The following is a 14,286-nucleotide window of genomic DNA, read 5'->3' on the forward strand; positions in this document are numbered from 1 at the left end:
GATTACACTATCTCACACGGTCTTAAATTTGACTCGCTTATAGTAGTTTGGGTCATTAGCTCTGTAAAGAAACATATTAGAATCTTCCCCTAGCATAAATACTTGAAAAAAGAAATTATTTCTGGGGTTTAGTAGACTACGAAGATGCCCAGGAGAGGCTGACCAAAAATATAATTTGAAATCTGGGAAATCAAGACCCCCCTGATCCAATGGAAGCTTAATAATTCGATTGCTCAACTCACTTTTTTATAGCCCCAAATAAAACAGCTAAAAATCCCATCAAGACGTTTAAAGAAGGAATTATTAACACGCAAAGGAATGGACCGGAACAAATAAAGGAATTTAGGCAAAATCTTAATTTTTATTAAATGTATCCGCCCGCTAATACCCCAACTATCTCATCTATTTTTGCAGAAAATCTAACCCCTAAGTAAGTAGCAACACCACAAACTCCCTGTATTGGAGCCGGAGATTTATAGTTCATCAATACTTGTGTTTTATTAGTATTCAATCTGTAGCCTGAAATAGCTCCAAATCTTCTTGACTCCTGAATTATCCCCTTTATTGCTTCCCCAACATCTGTTGAGTATATTGCAATGTCGTCTGCATATACAGTGATTTTAAGAGAATTCATGCCAGAGGGGTTGGTTTTGCAAAGCCGAAAGAAATGGCTTCATTGATAGTGCAAATAAAAAAGGTGACAGAGGGCACCCTTAACGAGTGCCACAAGATATTAAAAACTAGATTGCAAACCTGCATAGTTGATTTTGGCGCTAGGATGGTCATATAAAGCTTGTATCCATTGCAAGAACTGGCCTTTAAAACCAAATGCTGATAATGTAGCCCAAAGGAAGTCCCACTCCACTCTGTCAAAGGCTTTTTCAGCTTCTAATAATATCATACCGAGTGGGGTTGACTTAGTCCTACCAACATCAAATGGTGGTATCCCTTCCTAAGATAAACCCATGTTGCTGAGGAGACACCAAGCCAGACATTGTCGGTGCCAGACGAGTCGCCAAAATGTTAGCAAATATTTTTGCATCAGTGTTCATGAGCGATATGCGTCTATATGACCCACATTCATCACCTGGTTTATTTTATTTTTTTTAAAGAAAACAATCTGTGTAATATTCCATGACTTAGGGGCCTTTCCTCCTGCCCCAGTAAATCTACCTACCTGACTGAACAGTGGAAGTATCTCGTCCACGCATGTCTTATATAACTCCAAGGGTATTGAGTCCTCTCCCAATGCTTTGCCCGACGGCAAGGCAGTAATTGCAAGTTTGATTACTGCCATCATGATATCCCCTATTAATGAGTCAGATTTTTCATCCTCCATACATTTCAGTAAGCTGGTTTGAAAATATGTATGTATATCGCCCAATTCAGGCCGATTCTCCGGAGTATAGAGTTCTCGATAATAATTAGCAAATTGTTCCAGTATCTGATTGAGATGCTCATAGATCAAGTTATTAGGCCCCTTAATGGCCTTATCGTCTGCTACTTTGTATGCCAGGATCTTCCCTACTTTTTCCCCACTCTCATATTGGGATAGATGATATTTATTTAGCTTAGTAATACTTTTTTTGCTGAGTGTGTTTTTTAGAGCAGATTTAAGGTCAACCAAAGTGTATCCCAGATCCTCTACATTGTCAAGTCCTGGAGTAGCACCTCAGCCATTTGATTCTCTACTATAAGTATATTTGCAATAGTTTTTTTCTGTTTCCTTCTTGCGTTCATAATTCTGTCTTAATATAAATTGTTGAGTGAAACCCCTAATACTAGCCTTGCAAGCATCCCATACCACAGTGGGCGGGGCTGAGTCAATGTTGATTTCCAGGAATTCTTTCAAATGTTCCTTAAGCTGCATTATAAAGTCTGTATTTAAAAATAGATACCTGGGAACTGAAAAAAGGAGAGGTTTCTGCCTCTCTGCTGATATTTTAAAAGAGAGGAGGATGGGGGTTCTGGTCAGAAGTGACCCATGGGCAAATCTCAATAATACTTGATTCTAAAATCTTATCTGATACCCAGGCCATGTATATACGTGAGCATAATTTATGTGCAGCTGAATAATAGGTATAGCCTGCAACATTTGGATGTAGTACCCGCCAAGCATCCTTTATAGGGTGTATTCGGCCCATTTCCCTAATTGCGTCATGTGTCTTCCGCATCCTCTGAAAGGTACCTTGTCTGGTAGTATCAATATCATAATTCATGATGCAATTAAAATCACCCATTACTACCCGTTCTCCCTCCCAACTCAGCTGCTCGATGTTGACCCTATCAAGAACTGAGGGGTCTTCTATATTTGAACCAGATAAAACACAACGTATATTGACAGCCTTCCATTGTTATTTGTGCTATAGCCCATCTGCCCCCTTTATCTGAAGCTATTTTATTAATCTCTGCTCTAAATTGCTTATGTTTTAAAATTGCAACTCCTCGTATTGAAGCATTTAAATCTGAACTTACAACTACATCATACCCTAATTGCCTTAATAAACTTTGGTCTTTATAGGAAGTATGCGTTTCTGATAGTAGAGCTATTTGTTAGGTTGTACATCCTTAGTTCTTCAAAAACTAACCGCCTCTTGTTTCCACTATTCAAACCCGCAACATTCCAGGCTAAACATCTCAACCGATCCATCCTATTAATTTTTTCCTTCCTTCCTTGTTCATTAGATCTGAGATAATCTTACTATTGGTGCTCTTGATACACATTATCCTCATGTTGTATTTTTGAAAGAAAATCCCCCACCCGGGAACCCACCCAACCCCCAACCCTTTCCCACCTTACTTCCCCTGTCCCAGAGAGGAGGACTCCCCTCTTTATCCAGCTTCCGCTGTCTGGGCAGTCATACAGAGTCACAGCCATGGTGGTCTACCCCACACCTCTTGGTTCTACATTACCAATTTTAAAGATTGCACTTAATATACCCTATTCCTGATCGAGTATATAAGATATGTAAAATATGAAAGAAATCACTAGCAAGCCCACTTGATTTGACTAAAACCCTTCAGACACCAAGTAATCTTTTAACCATGTCCATGATTATTACAGGCCGCTGTTCTACATCTTCTCCACAGCTTCTGCTTGCCACTTGGCCACTAACAGTTCAGCTTCTTTTCGATCCATGAAAAAATATGTGTGGCCACTCTTGAATACTTTTAATCGCGCTGGTTCTTGCATAAAAAACTTGACCACCAAGGGCTTTAATTGGATCTATTAACTGTCGCAGCTTCCAACGCCTTTCCATTGTGGATTTGCTTAAGTCTGACCTTACAAAGAAGGTGACAGATTCTAATGAGACTGGAGAGTTAGGTCGGGCCTTAAATGAGACAGCCTGTCTCAATAAAAAGTTTCCTAAGTAAATCAAAAATGGCCGAGGGTATTGACCCCCCTTATTTCTCTGGACTGACGGTAATCTGTGAACCCTTTGTAGCTGCGAATCCCAGTCACAGTCAGAGAGGTCAGAAAATGCCTTCTGGAATAATTAGACTATATAGGCCCTCGGATCTGCCCCTTCTGCCCCTTCCGGGATTCCGAAAGTCTAAGATCTTGTCACCGCTGGCAATTCTCCATATCCTCCAGCCTAATCAGTATGCTTGAGATCCAAGCCTTGTGCTTCTTCGCAAGAACCTCTGTACAAGCCAACAGTTCGCCAGTATCTGCGACTCTCTGCTGCAGCTCTGAGATCTCTTAAGGTTAATCCTCCAAGTTTACCCACCATCACCTGCAGGGTGTATTGCATTCTGCTGTTATCTTCTCGGACATGCAGATAATGCTGTTGGCTTCCAGTCTTTGCTCATTTAAGGCCTGTAATATCAGACAAAATGATGATGTTGTATCTTCCTGATTATCAGTAGCCCCATCCCTCGGTTGAGTTGCTGCTTGAGTCAAACTAGTGCTTTCTATAGTATGAACCACTCTGGAAACTGAAAGTTTGGATTGATTCTTGTCTGGGGAACGTAACTTAAAGCTGTTGGCTACTATTATGGGCGGGGGATGGGCCTTCGTAAGATTTCCATCCGTAAGACTAGTTCCGTCAGGCTGCACAGGACTAAGATGGGATGAAATTTGGTAGTGGTTCTTGATATGGGGTAAATGAGTGTAAAATACGCTTCAGCAAAGAAGATCGTAGTTTAAACATGATGAGTTTTGTTTCTAATTAATATACATTTTTATTAGACAAATGAAGCAAGTTAAATTATAAAACATGTACTTTTATTTGTAGATGCCCGAAATGCATTGGGTGACATGCGAAACCCAAACCACACTCCTGTGTTTTTGTGAATTCAGATGACAAGCGCGATTTGGATAAAATGGATTGAACTCAAGAGATAAAATGGATGACAATCATGGTGAAATTAAGAAGAAAATAGTTGTGAACAAATGAATTTGATTCATTGGATTCGAATTGGCTGTGCAGCCTGACGGAACTGAAAGGGGTTCCTTTCTTTGGGTTTAGGTATGAGAATTAAGCCAGAACCTGCAGTGACAACATTTAACACATCAATAGGCAGTTAGTGGTTTATGCCAAACGATTTATAACCAACTTCATGCAAGTCTGATTAAAAAAATGCTATGTTAAAATAAATATCTCCTTCCTGCCTAATGCTTTTCATTTTTGAAAAACATATCAAATGCAAGAAGCAACAATGCCCATGTCCCTTTTTCAAATTGCAATCATGGCCTGTGGCCTGCCTTTCACCCTTTCTGTCTGCACTAGTAGGAGGCAGTGTGCCATCAAAACTCCCCTTCAATAACGTATTACAGTTGAAGGGCTATATTGTTTGTTTATTACATGCATACTCTCATTCAAAGACAGTGGGCAAAAAAGGAAGAACTGGGACTTGTACAGCTGAAAGGCGAGCATTCATGTGGCTGTGTGGCAGTTTACACAAAGGAGAGGGTGGCAAAGATCGTCCAGGAAGCTTTGGTGTGAAATCAGCCCTTGCTTCCAATATCCAGGACGGCACTATAGAAACCTTGTGGGGCAGGAAAAAGTGAGAGAGACAGTACATTTCTAATTTACCAAGGAGAGAGGTATTTACAAATACCATGAGGTTCTATTAATGTAGCCTAATACACCAAAAGATGTGGTGAGGTTCAGGTTCACAGAAATGTGTTGTGGAAAGGCTGGTTACCACTGACTTCCCTATTGGGTCTGTGCAGCTTTGAAACAACAGTTATATTATGTCAGCTGTGAGCCTTGAGAGAATGGAAAGGGAAGGTCCAGAGGAAAATGGCAGAAGGGAGGAGATGTGACTTAATGGCCAGATCTGCCGAATTTGGACCTGGGTAACAAGGTTTGAGTACTGGCTTCGGGTCAACATCTTTAGATTCTGGGCAGATCACCTAATTTTCCAATGCCTACATTTTTTTATTAAGTAGTGTAACCTAGTGCTCATGTTAACCTCTCCTATGAGGTGTTCAGAATTTACTGTATACAGTAATTATCTGTAACTCTGACATCTTTGGGCACAAAATGTGAGCTTTGGTTCTTATTGCACATAAATACACATTTCACAGTAAATATAGGGAGCATATTTACTAACATCACATGCAAAGCACTGCGGCAGATGAAGTTTCTGTGCTGCATTGCATGAAAGGGAAAGAGCAAAACTGTGCCATCCTTACAAGAATATAGCGCATTTCCACTCTCTTCTAGCACTGGCACACTTCTAACTTTAAAGCGCTAACACAGGCGTCCTTGCACCTTGATGCAGGGGGCTTCTGTTGCAGTCAGAATTTTTTATATGCGGGAAGGGATACCTTCCTGCTCAAAAATTGTCCTTGGATGCTTTGTCCTTTTTGATTGTGCGCGGCAGAATGCAGCCAAAATACAAAGAGGACGTAACGAGGAGAAATAAAGTAATCTCTCCTTGCAAATCAGGCTTTGTGTACTTTGTATATCCCAAAATAGATTTTGTGTCAGGCCTGTGCCAAAAAAGTGATGCAAACCTAATGTCAAATCATAGTAAATTTGGGTCCAGGTCTTTCCCCTTTGGTAAATTCCTGCCAAAATTACCTGGTAATTGCAGAGTGTGATAAATAGCACACCACTAATAAGTGCTATCCTATTTGTAACACCTGTTTGCGCAGAGAATGCAGTTTAGCAGGCCACTTGTCATCAGGCATAGGGGGTAATTAAAGCACTGTGATTGGTATTAGGCGGTAAGAAAAAAACAACAGGAGAATTTTATTTATTTTTATTTTTGCAGTTTTATGTACTGCCAGCTACACTCACCTAGGAAAAAAAGTGATTTACATCGGAACAGGAAATCCACTGGAATACATAAAGAGACTAAACAATGTAAAACATTTCAGGTCATTCAAGGTCAAGTCCAAGTCCAAAAGCTTTATTCGAAGTGTAAGAACAATTCATAAAAGCATGTGCAATACAATCACAGTTATTAAAATTCATAACAATTACACTTTTGATTAAAAAACCAATGTTAAAATTGAGTTCAAAAATTCTTATAAATAGACAAAAATGTCAGAGGGTACATTTAAGTTAAAATAAGAGTTAAACATTAATTCATCATTGCGAGCTACGGCCATTCAATTATAATGGACCTTCTCAATCTCAATATTGCTCTCAGATACATGGTTATGGTGTTAATGGTGTAGTAATCATCCAATGTCCTTAATTTGTTGTATGCTTCTCTTGATTTTCTTACTCCCCAGGATAGCAAAAGAGGTCTCAAGATTTGTCGCCTTGGATGGGAGTAAAAAGTACAGTAAAGGGTACAATGAATGTTTTTGATTGGAATGACACCTCATCATATGGACAGGTTATTTTTTCTTTAGACCAGTGGTTACACCTTGGCAGGGTTATTAGTCTATAAAAAGTTTCCAAGCGAAAGCATGTTAAAAGCCTACGAAAGAAAAAAAGGTTGGTCTACTACAAGATACAGCTGAAAGTTTCTATGCAGTGTAACGTCATCATAGTTGGTGACTGATATCTTGGACCTTTCCTTATTCCATCTTTTCATTTCAAGATGTTCCAACAGGGTATTTTTTAGCATAGATCGTGAAACAAGGTCCATGGTAGTTGATTTTTAGAAATATTCCGGGTGACCAATTTCGGATACAATATTTTTTATGAAAGAGAACCATGTAATATTTTTTACCCCTATGCATAGCAAGCAGTCCTCTATAATGGTTCTGTTTAGTACTGTGGTAGGGTTAGTCCAGATATTGTGCCAGAGTAGAATCAGCGCCATTTTTATAATATCCGAAATATGTTGTATAGCAAGCTCGGCGTGGAGCACATATGTAGATGTGCTCTTTGGAGCTGCCAATAGGTATCGTAGGAATGTATTCTCGATGCGATGCATTGCTTCCATAGGCTGCAATCCCCATAGACCCGCTCCATAGGTTCCAATTGAAACGCATTTAGCTTTAAAAATTTGGAGAAGCTCCCTAGGTGGCCTAGACCCTATCTTTTTGGCAAAGTTTAGGAGTGCTCCAGTTGCTTTGTTAAAAGCTAGAGCTCTCGCATTTACTGCGGGCTTCCAGGTGCCTCGTCTATCAAAATGCACACCTAAATAACAGAATATGTCCACTAACTCAACACGTCTATCTTCTAAGATAATCGTACAGGGTGCTCTAGCTTTACTCGAACCGTATGACATAGTAAATGTCTTAGAAACGTTTATATGTAGCCCCCTTTCACTCATATAATGTGAAAATGTTTCTACTGCCTTTTGCAGTCCCCTCTTTGTCTGTGATAAAATCGCCGCGTCATCAGCGTAGAGGAGTATAGGAATGGGTTTTCCCTTAATTACTGGATAATCGTAATAGTGTTGTGTAAGGAAGGAGCTCACATCGTTTATATATAAATTAAAGAGCAGGGGTGCATGACTGCACCCCTGTCTTACTCCTCTATGGATCGGGAAGAAATCTGAGCATTCACCTTTTTTGCCATATCTTACACGTGCACCAGCCCCGGAGTAAAGTTCTTTGATAAAAGTAACTATCCTGTTATCCAGCCCAATGTCCGTTAGAGTTTGCCAGAAAATACCATGCCTTACGCGATCGATCGCAGAACTAGGGTCTACGTATGTTACATATAGGTTGGTTTTTTTGGCATGTATATATTTAGAAGTGATGAGGGCAAGATTTAGACCTTGTTCTATTGTCCCTCTCTCTCTCCTAAATCCATATTGTAATGTGGATAAAACATCGTGGTCCTCAAGCCATTCCTGTATACAAGCAAGAATGATCCTGCCCGCCATTTTCATTATGCCGTCTAGGAGCGAAATAGGCCGATAGCAGACAGGATCACTCCTATCCCCCTTTTTATATACGGGAACCAGGACTGCCTCTTGCCAGGTCTTCATGAAACCAATTTGATTTGAGGAGTTTAGTACTTTTGTAAGTATTGGGACCCAGAGATCAGGGAGATTTTTTAAAATATCAATGGGAACGCAATCGGGTCCGGGAGCTTTAGCCGCTGGACTTTCCCTTAGAGCTTTTTGAACCTCCTCCATTTTAAAAGGAATATCTATTGGGAAGGAAATACCTGTATTTTCTGCTATAGGTCTTAAATGAAGAGAATCTTCTAAGGAAGCTGGAGTACTATAAAGAGCCTGAAAATGTTTCACCCATTCCTGTGCTGATATTGCGTTGTCTATGCGGGGGCCCAGCCACTCTTGGTAGAACGGTGCATTTACAGCCTTCCAAAAGGCAACATTATCCTTTTGTTCGGACGCCAAATGCAGAGCAGACCAGGCTTTAGCTTTAAGATCTTTTTTTCTATTAGTAAGAGCACTACGGTATCTACGTCTTGCAGATTGAATCTGTGTTCTAGTGGATGAACTGGAGTGTAGGACTTTTTTAAGTGCAGAAAGTGCCCTTGTACAATTTGCATCAAACTATCCGGGGGAACCCTTAACTGTATTACGAGGGATTCTCTCCAAGAGCTCTTTAATACAAGAGCAGATTTTATTAAAAGATCTAAGGACAGAAGTTGGATCTTCTTCTGAAGAGAGACAAATATTAATTTCTTTAAGGGTACTAGTTATCAGACTTTTTGTAAAGTTTTCTGGTATTACTTTCTCCCATTTAATGCAAAACCCATTTTGTTGCCCAAGGAAAGGATTCAAGTCGTAATGAGTGTGGTTAGTTTGGACTCGGTTATTAGAGTTGAATTTATAGGTAACCGAAATAGGATAATGGTCACTCATACCTGTAATAACAGTCTCCCCATTAGTTATAAGGGCAGCATATCGGGATGAAAAGAGTGCAGAATCTATAATTGATTTTGCCCCTCTACCATTAAAGGTTGGACTAAATATTTTAGGTGGGGTGCAAAGCCCATTAATAAAGGCTAAGGAGTGATCTCCCATTATGTTATTCATTAGATCCCCAATCTTTGTGTGGCAGAAATGGTGGAATATCACCCGTTGGTTTTCATCCTCCAAACCACACACCCCCTTTGAACTCATTGAGCATATGGAACAGTTAAAATCACCTACCCATATAACGGCCATGTCACCTATTAGGGATTCTTCAATGGTATTAAGGGTAGCTGAACATTTTTTAATGACCTTCTCTACATCTGGTATGGGGATATTGTTGTAAACATGTATTATAACTAAATTTTTTTGAAAGCCCCAAGATGTAATTAAGATTTGGTAGTAGTTATTATCCATATAGGTTTTTAAGACGGTTGGACCAGTGGTGATTGATAGGTACAGGGATAAACCTCCCTAAGGTCTACCTCTTCTACTAGGTATAGCTGGAGTAAAAAACGTTTTATAACCCAAAAGATGGAGTTCTTCAATTGCCCATGTTTCCTGCACGGCAATGATGGAGTGGGTCATTGTTATTAACTGCCAGTTGGTATCATTGATTTTTCCAGCAAGACACATCACATTCCAGGTAATAATCGAGCCTGGGATTTCCCTGTTTAAAGGAGATAGTGGATCATATGAAAGTGCTGGCGTCAAATCAGTTATGATAGTTTGAAGAGGAGGACTGGGTATATCTCTCGTATTAACTCTAGATTCAGGGTGAACTGGTGGTTGTTCCCCTGGAGGATGTGATTGGGGTTGAGGGTTTATCTCGCCAGAGGTTCCCTGGGTACGTCAGTCTATACCATCTAGGCCTAGGGGAGCATGGACTCTATTTGTTAATGAAGGTGGATATTGGTAAGCCTCTTGGTTTCTGTGGTATTGAAACTCCCGTTGGTGTTTGAGTAATATCAGTGTCCTAGGGTAGAAGTAATTTAATTGCTGAAGCTGTATCCCCAGGTTCTCATTTTCCTGGTACCAATCATTTAGGTAGTTCATGACTCTATAGTCTTTAAAGTTGATTATTATGACATCTCCACTGATGCCCTTTGGTCTCACACCCAACCATTAAGTCCTTCTCACATGTAGGATCTCTCCATTAATGTTTGGCTGAAGGGGTCTATTCCTTTTTAACCAATATATGGTTTTGTTTTTGAGACTCCTAAAGTCCTCGTATTGACCCGGAAGTAGTTCAGGAACCCCTGTCAGCACAGCAACGTAGGGGGCTGATTCAGGCGGAAGCGTAATTTGAATCTCACGCCGAGTTCTATTTTCTGCCCTACTTTGGGTAGTTGAGTTGTTATTACAAGGTATAGGAATATCCTTATTTTTAACCATATTACCATCTATTCTACTTTTATTTCCACCATTAGAGTCACTGTTTACTGCAGCAGCCATCGTGCTTTTAACCCCAGTATTTTTTAAGCCTGGTTGACTTGGAGATAAAGATGGGGGATTTTTAAGAGTCAACTCAGGCTGTGGGAGTTGCACAGTATTTGTATTTTCAGAGGTGTTTTTTTTTTGCCCTTTAGTTGTTTTAATGTCAAGTCTGTTGTGTTTTTCCTGAGAAGCTGGTGGGATGGTAAATTTACTACATGCTGTGTTCTTAGTTGTCTGCTTGGTAAGTTCCCTTGTGAGTTCTACATTGGTTTGAGTTGTACTTTCCAGTTCTCCTAGCTTTTCTGTGATGATTTTTAAACTGTGTACTATGGGTAATATTAATGATTTAATCAAATGCTCAAAATTCCCAACCAATTCTTTAAATATAGGGGATTGAACTATGTCGTTGTTTTGCACATTTGTCTCGTTTGATGTCCGTTCTTTTTCTATGTTTTTAACATTCCCTTGTTTGGTATCTGTTTTCTTCCTAGACTTAGCGCTTCTACCTTGAAATATATCCCCCCTCGTTTCCTCTTTCTACGAGCGACCTGACTTTTAGGGATTATGGGTGAGAGGGTAAGTGGTTGAGGTAATGTCAGTGAAGTACATTCCAATGAAGTCTCTAGGGTTTCATTTTCTAATAAGTCTATTGTAGGATTGGGTAAGAAATTCTGTTCGCGTAATTGAAGGGGAATGCTAATATCCACCTCTTTATCTTGGCCGTCAAGTTGATGTAGGGGGGGCCTAACCTTGCTGGCTACCCCCAATGAGGCACTGTTGTCTTTAGCCAACGATGGAGAAACCGCCGGGGAATGCAGGGAAGATAGTTCCATAATACTAGTATCCTTTTGGAAATGCTGTGCGTGTGTAACAGGGGCATACGTGGGAGGGATACAAATGATGGTAATAGATACGAATCCTGGGAATTATTAGTTGTACCCGATAGATTAATCATAGAAAGCGGGGGCAGTGACCCCACGGGTAACGAGAATCATCTTTCGGTATGCTCAATTGCGGTAGTCACTACTCCAATAGTCCTTTGGAGCATACGGTCAATTGCTGTCAAAGAGTGCGTGTTGGACTTGGCAAGTTTAGCAGGTTTTGAAGAGGGCATATTGATGGTAAAAGAAGGGCTGAGTAAGCACAGAAAACCAAAGAACTAATGTATGCAGTTCTTACTATGTGGTACGGTGGAATCCTACGATGGAATCACCATCATTCAAGAGCCAAGGGGGGTGGCCCAGCCCAGCCTCCTTCGGCCCCCGAACGGCCACAAAACGGCCCGCCCTTTGCCCGCAGATGTCAGGAGCGGCGGCGGGAGGACTACGGCGCTGTTTGTGGTTGGCCCGGTGATACAATGATGGAGGTGAGTTACAAGGCAGAGTCCCATCAAGCAAAAAGGAACACATACGCTCCGCCGGTAACACGCGGTTTAGTAGCGCCTCCGGGGGGCGGTGTCTGGCGGTGGCGGCTCCTGCCGCAATGGCCAAAGGGAAGCGTAGTCCTCCGCTCGGCGGCTGCAGATGTCAGGAGCGGCGGCGGGAGGACTACGGTGCTGTTTGTGGTTGGCCCGGTGTTACAATGATGGAGATGAGTTACAAGGCAAAGTCCCAGCAAGCAAAAAGGAACACACCCACTCCGCCGGAAACGTGCGCTTTAGTAGCGCCTCCGGGGGCGGTGTCTGGCGGTGGTGGCTCCTGCCTCAATGGCCCAAGGGAAGTGTAGTCCTCCGCTCGGCAGCCGCAGATGTCATGAGCGGCGGCGGGAGGACTACGGCGCTGTTTGTGGTTGTCCCGGTGTTACAATGATGGAGGTGAGTAACAAGGCAGAGTCCCAGCAAGCAAAAAGGAACAGGTCATTCAACCAATATTATGTTTATTTCGATTAGAACAGACATGAAAACATTGAGGAAGGAAATTAACAAATTAATTCATTTAATCATCAAAAATCTCACATTCATGACCATATTTAAAAGGTGTGCCACCATAAAACAAAAGAGCAGATAACACATGCAGGAATAAAAAGGTAATTCTGGGTTTAACAGATTTCTCGCAATAAAGAAACTAATATTTCTTTCCTTCTAAGCCTTTACAAGAATACATAAAATGCATCTTGGTTTAGAAGGATGAATTAGCAAATGGGCAAAAACTCAGTTCATCGTTCATAGCCTACCCTTTGGGGAAGGATAATAGGTAATGATTGCTGAGTGATGCCCATTCTGAATCTAGTCAACACATTTTTTTCATAAATTGGAGGCAAATTCTAGACAAGGCTGAAAGTAATCCAGTACTTAGGGCACCAGTTTTCCTAATTGATGATTTCTCAAGTTTGGAATTCCACCTGAAGACTTGTCTCCTGAAAAAATGCCTTAACGCAAAAGCTATCTAGCCTAGAGAGCTTCTGCACTTGATGGCAAAACTCGAGATGACCTAATTCATAATCTGACTTTTTCATATTGATGCAGCAAGCTAAAGAACAAAATTTTGTTCAGACTTGCGAAGTTAACCTCTCCTAATAAAGTAACAAGATTAACAAGTTTGTGGTGAAATCATTAATCAACTTAGTTTTAAAGATGCACACATAAAATTACTTGTGGGATTAATATGCTTTTTGTTGCAGACGCAAAGAAAAATTAATAAACTAACCTTGTCTATTGTCTTTGTCAGTATTAAATGCGGCAGTTTTAAATTAATGGCATTTGCTTATTTTATGTGTTTATGTTATGTCTTTTGTGATAAAAGCTCTAAGAGTTCCAGACAATTCGAAAAGGATACGTAAATATGATGCTGCTTTGTGTGCTAAGCTAGGTAACATAATTAACCCTGGTAATTAGCAAAGGGGGAGGGTAACAGTATGGGTCTCAATTCTTTAATTAATTGATGTCTTGTGTTTGTTTAATAATAGTTTCCGAAGTGAGGCCTAAAGTTGGCTCTGAAAAAATATGGCTGACAGAGATGCAGACGTGAAACCTTGTCCAGAGTAGAGCCTTGCATTTACGCAATAGTGGAGATTTTTGCTGCACAAACATTAACAATTCTTTGCTTGAATAGAATATGGTCATGGAGAGAAGGCTCAAGGACAAGAAGAAAGTGTCTGCCAAGATTAGGAAGTAATGTTCTGAACTCGAGGGAAAGTAATATTTTGAAGGAAGCCAAATGTCATGGAAGGAAAAGACAATGGAGCTTATGTAAAGCCCGGACTTGGTCAAAATTCAGAAATGACCTAATGATGGACTGACATGTTTCAGCCAATGGGAAATCTGGATTCCTCTGAAGGAATGTGAAATGCAGAAAGTTTAGCTAGAGAGAAAGGTATAAATTGTGACACCATGAGTGGAGAAAAAACTCTTACTTTCCGATTCCTGAATGGTGCTCGTTATGCTGATGGACCTTTGGCGCACGTAAGGATAGCTGACTTTATGAAATTTTCCTTTCTAGGTAAAGAGAGATTTAGTCAGAGAAATAGGTACAGGGAATGGAAACTCTATTTTGCTAATCCTTCAAAATGCTGAGCTGACTTTGAAATGTCGGTTCTAATTTCATTTCCATAATAAAAATGCTGCTAATTCTTATTTGCTTATGAAATAAAAATATTTGAAAC

This window comes from Lissotriton vulgaris, chromosome 6 (genome assembly GCF_964263255.1).
Source record: "Lissotriton vulgaris chromosome 6, aLisVul1.2, whole genome shotgun sequence".
In the NCBI taxonomy this organism is placed as follows: Eukaryota; Metazoa; Chordata; class Amphibia; order Caudata; family Salamandridae; genus Lissotriton; species Lissotriton vulgaris.